The sequence below is a fragment of the Chelonoidis abingdonii genome, chromosome 8, assembly GCF_003597395.2.
Source record: "Chelonoidis abingdonii isolate Lonesome George chromosome 8, CheloAbing_2.0, whole genome shotgun sequence".
Lineage (NCBI taxonomy): Eukaryota > Metazoa > Chordata > Testudines > Testudinidae > Chelonoidis > Chelonoidis abingdonii.
In genome coordinates, this window is record NC_133776.1 from 100,841,791 (window position 1) to 100,850,282 (window position 8,492).

Sequence of the window (8,492 nt, forward strand, 5' to 3'; positions counted from 1 at the left end):
AAGGTGGGCAATGCTTTTATTTAAACAAAAAAAAAAAAAAGCAAAGTTTTCCCATAATAACTTACGCTCTTAGGGGCAGGGATCATTTTTTTGGTCTGTGTTTGGGCAGTGCCTAGCACAGTGGGGTCCTGGCCAATGACCAGGACTTCTTGGTGTTACTGCAATATGAATAATCAATAATAATCTAATTCCAGGAGCTGGGGCTTTAAGAAAAACATATATGGAGCCCTTGTGATCAAATCAGGAAAGTGGTAGCACCTGGTGCTGATCCTGCCATGGACTGTGCTTGCGTGCCATCAAGTGGTCAGTTGCAGGTTCAGGACTTGATTAATAACTATAGCATCAAGCCACAGGTCACCCACTCACAAGGCCAGATGGCTCAGGGGCAGGAGGAGGAGTTTAAACTCCTTCTAATTCTGTTTTCAAAACTGGCTGGAGTTCAAGCTGACTGTATCCATTTAGCGTCAGTTTTTGGGCGACTTTATTTTGGGCTGCAGTTATGGAAATCTAACAGCAGAGGACTCACAACCTATTGTTAGAAACAGGGAAATGAATGGGGTTGGGGAAGACTATATCTGTGATATTTTGCTTAGATGTAATCAGTCATTCTGTCTTTGCACAACCCTTGCTTATAGTCTCAAAGTGGTGCAAAGCCCACCCTGGTACTGAGAGTTAACAGGAGCCTGAGTGCTCAGTCAACCCACTAGCTGGCACTTGGGCACTAAACAGGTTGATTAGCAGGTCCACCTGGAAAGGAGTCAGGTTTCCTGAGAGAGCTCAGTTAGGGGAGACCCAGGAGAGGGGAAGTGTGTGTGTGTGTTGTGACTGGGATGGCAGAAATCAGGAGACTTGGGGAAAAAGCCTGAGAAAGCAGAATGAGCTCCCATGGGGCATGACTCTCAGGAGGCAATCCTTGAGTGCTGGTGCTCAGGTGAGGAGCAGCATACTGGGGAGGACTAGTGTTCAAGCCTGGGAAGGATGGAAGTGGTTTGTGGTTATGCTGTTGGTTTGGGGTTTGTTGGAGAACTCCAGGGAGGAATCCTGTGACTCACAGCCCTGAAGGAAAGGTGAAACCTGAGGCTTCAGGGAGCCTGAAATAAACCCTGGTACTCTATGAGCCCAAGGAGAGGCTGTGTGAAAGACCAGAAGACTCTCTGAAGTAGAAAGAGGATGCAGGGGCCCTGAATAGCCAGATCTTGCCTGTTTATTACAGGGGTACTGGGCTGGAACTCAGAGAAGAGAGAGTGCCTGGGTTCCCCTACCAGCCACTGGAAAAGGTGATGTCAAGACCCTGGAGAGCCTGAGACTTGGTTGGAGGGCTGAGTCATGAGAGGAAGCAGGCCACTGCTGGGCTGAAGTGACCGCCAGCAGGGGGTGCTAGATGAAGAGAGCCTGCTATGTTATGCCCAGCTATGAGAAGGTGCATCAGTGGTGAGTCCACTCTTTTACAGGCTGTCTGTTTGTATGTGTTTGGAGGGTGTCTATCTTATGCACTGTATTGTGGGTGTTACTGCAATTCAAATAATCAATCTTCTCTTTTGAAAGAGCCCTTGAGTGACAAATGGAAAACACATTTTTTTTTATGAAAATAGCTTTTTTTTCACTAGGCCAAATTAATCTCTGGAGTAACTGCACTGGCTTCAAACTAGCGTTACAGCTTGTGTTTAGGAATTAGTCACACTTTGTCTATGATTCCTGTTCTGCCTTCACAAGCAGTATGAAGAAGGCCCTTTCTTAGAAAGGGAGAACACACTGTATGCAGGTTAAGAAAATGAAGTGTGTTGTTTAGATCTAATTTGGGAAAGTAGAGCCATTAAACTTAACCTTAGATTATAGTTAAGTCAAGTCTTAAAACTCAAATGAAGTCTGACTCCCGGTGCTACACCAAACAAAAACTTGCTGGCTGCTTTGTGCTTTTCCTACAAACAATTTCTTTTCAACATGCACAGGAACACTGCATAAATGGTACATGTGTTGCATTTTTGTACCCTTAAAATCCATAAGCTAGTGTCCAGTTTTGTAACTTGGGCTACCAAATGATGATTTCATTGCAGGAAACAGAATGAACTCTGTATAATGTGCATGTAATCTTGATCCTGATTGATCCCTTATTTGGGCAAACCCCAACAAACACGTTGTAGAGGTTAGTCACCTTGCTTAAAGCACTACTTGGAAGTATTCCAATACTTCAATGAAGAGAGAGGTATAAGAACCTGTGTAGACTGGAATGGATCTTTCCACTGATTGCAAAGACTGGCCCTATATGTCATTTACTCAGAAATAAACTGTTTTATATTAATACAGTGCTGTTATCAAACAAGGCTCAAAGTACTAAAAATCTATGGAAAAAATGCAATTATCTATTGAATTATTGTTTAAAATAGATTTTATAGTTCAGAAATGAAGTTGGGACATACAGCCCTCTGCATAATTACAATCAGCAATAATTGCTGAGACCTTGGGGTGGGGGGAAGACTCTTAGATGCTAATACTTTTTGAAAACATGGCCCTAATCCAGCATCAATAAAACAGTGTGTGGTAAGTGGAACTACTGCAATGTCCCCATATATCTGAAATATTGCATTTTCTTTGGTAGTGGCACTAAAGCCAAGGGACCTTAATTAAAATCTGTTTTAAAAAAAAAAAAGTTGAAAGGTCCAAAGAGGGACTAACTCTAATTGTCTACGGTAATTGTTTTTAATTAGCATTTATATTTTTCAATTAAGCAATTTGAATATGTGTACAGATGGACTGGCGAAGTGTCAGCACAGTGTGCTTGACTTCAGATAGGTTCTTATGAGAAGAAGAGACCAATGTGTTCTTAACCCCTCTGTTGTTCAGGTTTAAACCTACCCCATTTTCCTGTTGCATCCTTGGTATGCTGCTGAGGTTTGTGTCTCATTTGGGTAATTACAGAGAGTTGGGCAGGTCTAGAATATCCATGCCCTGCCCTCCCCCCTTGAAAATAATCAAACAGTAAATTGGCTTGACTAGTTTACTATGTGTTTGTGATAAAACATTTATGCACCACTTGACAAAAACAGGCTCCCAGATACTGATGCCACAGCTAGATCCAGGCAGGCTTGGGGGTCTGTTCACATGGCACTGTAGAATGAAGGCCCTGGGTAAGGCCCTACCAATTTTACAGATGTAAAAATCACATCATGGACAGTCAAATAAGCCCTTCCCTGTGAAATCTGATCTCCCCCTGCTGCTATGAGCTCCCCAGCCAGGGGGCTCCCAGCTCCTGCAGGGCTGGGAAGGGACAGGACTCGTGCAGGAGATGGACAGCTGCTCTCGGTGTGGGGCAGGGGGCAGGACCTCAGACCCACCTCTGGGAACCTCTGTGTCTGCAGGAAGCTCAACGGTTGCTGCCTTCAGAGTCCAGTAACACCCCCACACACACACTCCTCTGTTGGGTTGGGTCCCCCACAGTTACAACACCATGAAATTGCAAATTTAAACATCTGAAAACATGGATTTGAAAAATTGGTAAACTTCTACGGCCATGAAATTGACCATAATGGACTGTGAATTTGGTAGGGCCCTAGCCATAGGGCTTTGCAGCAGAGTAGAGGCAAGGGACAATCCAGTTCAAAGGTCTCTGCAAATGTTTGGCCAAACTGCCTGTCACCTGGCCAGATACTACAGTGACAGGTGGTCATATAGGTACCCCATTACATAGATAGAAACTATGATTTAATGACAATGCAGATAGGCTTGAGTAGCTTGGCTTAGTCTGATCCCAATATCTCCTTAACTCAGAAACAACCATTCATAAGATTTTTGTCTCATGCACTCACCTTTCCTAGCTGTGAGTTTTCAAACACAACTCACCATCACAGCCTGTCTGATTGCCTGTGAGAAAGTACTTCCTGAATAGACTTCAAAACTAGCCGTGAGGGAAGAGTGGATTTTAAATAGCTTGCAAATAACAACCCACCTGTAGCTACTAACCCAAGTATAATAACTACAGACCCTCTTGAAGTGGTACCCAGTTTTTTCTGCTCAATTAGCAAATTGTACCCTAATGCTGACAAGCAATCATTGTGTTCGGATCCCAGGCATTTGTCTAAATAAATAATTTGTCTCTTCGAAAAACTTCTGTCAAGATTTAAGATCTCATTTCTCAACTGGAATGGCTTGTTCAACACTAGCATGTGGTCTAATTTCCTCTTTGCAATTATTCATAAGTCCCAGCACACACTCTGTGCTAAGAAACTGGGCCTTCTTCTCAGTTACAGACGTGCGGGGAGAAGACAAATGTAGTTTCAAGCCATCCATGTGTTCCTTCTAGTGTGATGCAGTCAGGTGCCTGCTCAGCTCTCAGTGTAAACTAGTGTAGCCCCTATCCTTTGGGCAAAGAATGAACATGTGTGGAGCTCTGAAATCCCAACACTTCTGAGCACATTTAGTCACAACCATAAGACAGTGTGGGAAAATGTAGGAGAAGATTTTTTTCAAAGGCACAAACAGAAGTCAGGTGCTTAATTCTCAATGGGAGTTGGGTACTTAGCTGCCCCATGAAAATCTCCCCCTTAAACACAAATATCTTATAATTGTGTAGCAAATAAACCTATTTAATGCTCTTCTCTTGATTCTGAGAAAGTTCTTCTTGTCCCCTATTCTTAGTATCCCATGTGCAAACAAGCCTGTTACATTGATCTGAGAGGTAGTGGGGTTGAAAATATGACTGAGGTTAGCAGTCAAGACTTGGCTTACCTGGGGGATTGTAACTGACATATATTAACCTTTTGATTAACCAAATTCCACATGGTGTTTCAAAGAGCATAGCTTGGTTAAGCACCAATGTGATGCTTTGAAAAAATTATAGATCTGGCACTTTATAATCATTAGAACCCCAGTGCCCATTACTCAACCCCTGCAGAATTCTAGTAAACAGGAATACTAATGTTTGTTAAAACTTAAAACAAAGTTATTTTTAGTTTCTTTCAATAATCTGGCTCCCTGCATCAGTTCCAGGGGAGACATTTAATGATAATGAATGGAAGGATTCAGTGTCTGTCCATCTCTCATTAGATGCTCAAAGACTACATAGGGGTCCGCGTGATGTGAGTACAGTTCTGTTGGCATTGTGTCTGCTCAGCAGTAATGCTCAGGATTCTTCTTATACAAACTCCTGACAAAAGAAAGGGAGTCACCTGAACTATTCTTCCTATACAACACATCCCTACAGACCTGTTCTCCCTTCAGAAACAATATGCAAACAAAAGGGACACTGCAGCGCTAAGAGAGGGGTGATCCCTAGTAAGTGAAATCCAAGCTTATTAGGGAAGCAGGGCTTTAGAAGAGAACCTGACATCTGTTACTCAAAGGCCAGCATGCAACATGTCCCATTTTTGGTTTGGCCTGGACCAGGGAGAGAAACCCAGCACACTACACTGTCCTGAGACTTTGTTCTAAACTGCATGGTGTTTAGGGTTGGCATAGAACCAATCCTGTGATCAGCAGTGACAACTTCTCCACAGCTGTGCTCATTACTGCTTATGGGGTGCAACTGAGGATTGGGTGCCCTGTGCCTGGTGCATTCATTCATTTAACTAAGAGACCCCAGAACTGGGGGTAAAGAGCTCTTAGTTACATCAGTGTTTCTCAAACTGGGGCCACTGCTTATGTAGGGAAAGCCCCTGGTGGGCCAGGCCAGTTTGTTTACTTGCCTCGTCCACAGTTCCGGCTGATTGTGGCTCCCACTGGCCACGGTTCGGCGCTGCAGGCCAATGGGGGCTGCGGGAAGTGGCGTGGGCTGAGAGACATACTTGCCGCCACTTTCTGCTGCCCTCATTGGCCTGGAGCAGCGAACCACGGCCAGTGGGAGCCATGATTGGCCAGACCTGTGGACGGGGCAGGTAAACAAACTGGCCCGGCCCACCAGGGGCTTTCCCTACATAAGCGGCAGCCCTAATTTGAGAAACACTGTGTTACATGGTGCAGTTTGGATTCCTGCTGCCTTAACCAGGTTCAAATTGGGTTACAGAAGATGAGCTTTACTCACAAGGATGCATTGTTCAAGTGACCAGCTGCATGGGAGATATTAGGAAATTAGAGGTATCTATCTTTTTGCCAGTGGCATAATAGATGTTGATGTTTGTATTCCAAGTGCTTGTACTACAGATAAGCTGTCTCTACTTACATGAGACCACCAAGAGCTGTGAGTTTCATGGATTTCTTTTAATTTAAAAAAAAAAAAAGTAAATGCATATTACACTGGGGGTGGAAAAAATTAAATGTAAAGAACATTAAGATGGCAAAGTCAAGCACTCAAAAGTTAGGAAATGTCTAATTTGCCTGGATAACGAAGGAATGTTGAGACTCTGGTTCCATTTCAGAATGTGGAATGGTGTCTACTTTAGTGCTGGTAAATCTTCAGAGGATCTCACAGCAAACTAGAGAGCTCCAACTTACTGGAGGGAAAATGAAGCCACAGCAGAATAGTTTCTTTGACCAAGGCACCACTGCCATATTTAGCTGCCCTCTCCCAAAAAATTCAGCAAGAGGCAGATATCTGGCATGGGAGAACTTACACCCAGATGGTTAAAGTTTGGCAAAATTATAAATGACTGAAAACAGTGTCTTATAATGGAAAGTCTGAGGCAACCTTTGCTATATGCAGAACTACTTGTGCCACCTATACTATAAATAAAGACATGGCTAGAATATAGGCTTGGCTTAAACCAGGATGAATGGACAAAGAGAGAGGTCAGCTTCTGTGAGAACTGACCGACCTTTTTGTTCTTTTTTTAAAAAAAAAAAAAAATTGTTAAGCACATCCTCTGAAATAACTTGCTCTTTGAGATCTGCTGTGTAAGCCAATCATATGGGTGGATTTATCCACATTCCATAGGAGAATTGGAGACCATAAAAAGGAGCTTCTTTCCTAAAATCACATGGCCGCTCAGTGAGAGGTCTCCATCTCCCACAACACTGCTCTATGAACTAAACTGTGCTGCCATGTACGGAGCTCAATTTTAGAGATGGGAGTAGCTTTGAGTAAGAGGCAAAAGCTTAGTTGCATGTCTAGGAACGGATCAGGGAAATAAATGTGATTCAGAAGTCTCCTAGCCCACTGCCAATTGTATCTGAACCATCTGCTCTTCCAGGTGAGGGGGTGGGTGGGTGTGTGTAGATCAACTTTAAGGTGATCTGCAGCATTGGGTGGCAGCTCTGATAGAAGGACCACAGTCAGATGTCATGAAGATAAGAAGTAGCCCAAGAGCTAGAAAGAACTGGGTTGAATAAAGTCTGATGAAAAAGGCAGAAACTTTTCTCCACCAGAGACTGTTGTGGCAATGAACTCTGTGACTGCTGTATGATCTCAGGGCAGAACCCTGCACATTGAATGTAATGTATAATTTGATAAAAAATAATTAATTAGCTCTCAATACACTTAAAACATGAATATGAAACTTAAAATTATCTGTATTTTGATAATGAGAACTGAACATTGTATAACTAGTCTGTCAATGCATTAACTGACAGTTCTCCAAGCACTAAACGAAGGCTTGTAATAATTGATCCAGGCAGGTTTATTTTTGACTCTGCCTGATTACAGGAGATGCACTTTAGACATTTAGTACATCCAGCTTCCTTCCAACAATTCAGTTTATTTTTCCATTTGGCAGAGTGGCATACTGATGCTATTTGGAGCTCAGTGTATGTAGTTTACAATAGATAACATGCATTAAGACTTGCAGTGTGGAATGATCATGTCCGTGGGGTAAAGAAGGAATAAGTGGTGATACCTCCCCAGTGCCACCCACTTCTGGTAACAAAATGAGGCTGGTGATTCTCCCTCTCCTTTCTTATTTAAGGCACAAGTGGTACAGTAGCACAGCTGGACTGTAGACTCTGCTAAACTGTATTGTACTATTCAACCACTAGGTGGTGCTATATATAACGTATTCCAGAGGTTCTCAAACTGTGGTCCGTGGACCATGAGTTCCGTTCAGGTGGTCTGTGGATAGTTCCCTCTAAGGTGCGTGCCTGGGTGGCTGCATACAACAGAATGAAGGGTCACCCACCGAATTAGTGGAGCCATGCAGGTGTGGCTCCACTAATTATGTGCCTGGACCCAGGAGAAGACACACACATAAGGTGAGGTGGTGGCCTTGGGGAGGAGTAGGGGGTAGGTGGGAGGGGGCAGTGGGGTGAATTTGGGATGCACAGGGCTGCGGCAGCCAGAGAAAGAGGCGACTTTCCCCAGCTCCAGGGCTGTGGCTGCTGGGGAGAGATGGTCTTCCTTCCCAACCTCAGCTCTGTGGAGGGGGAGAGATCCCCCCACCCGCTCCTTCCCAGCCCCAGCTCGGAGGCTGCTGCAGTAGAGGAGAGAGGGCACATCCATTGCATTAGAAAGGTAAGACTACTGATATTAAAATATGAGTTATGTGCTTTTATTTGTAGAGCAAAACAAGCTACAGTGGGTTTTTTGCTTTTGTTTATATATATATATATATATATATATATAATAGTTAGCT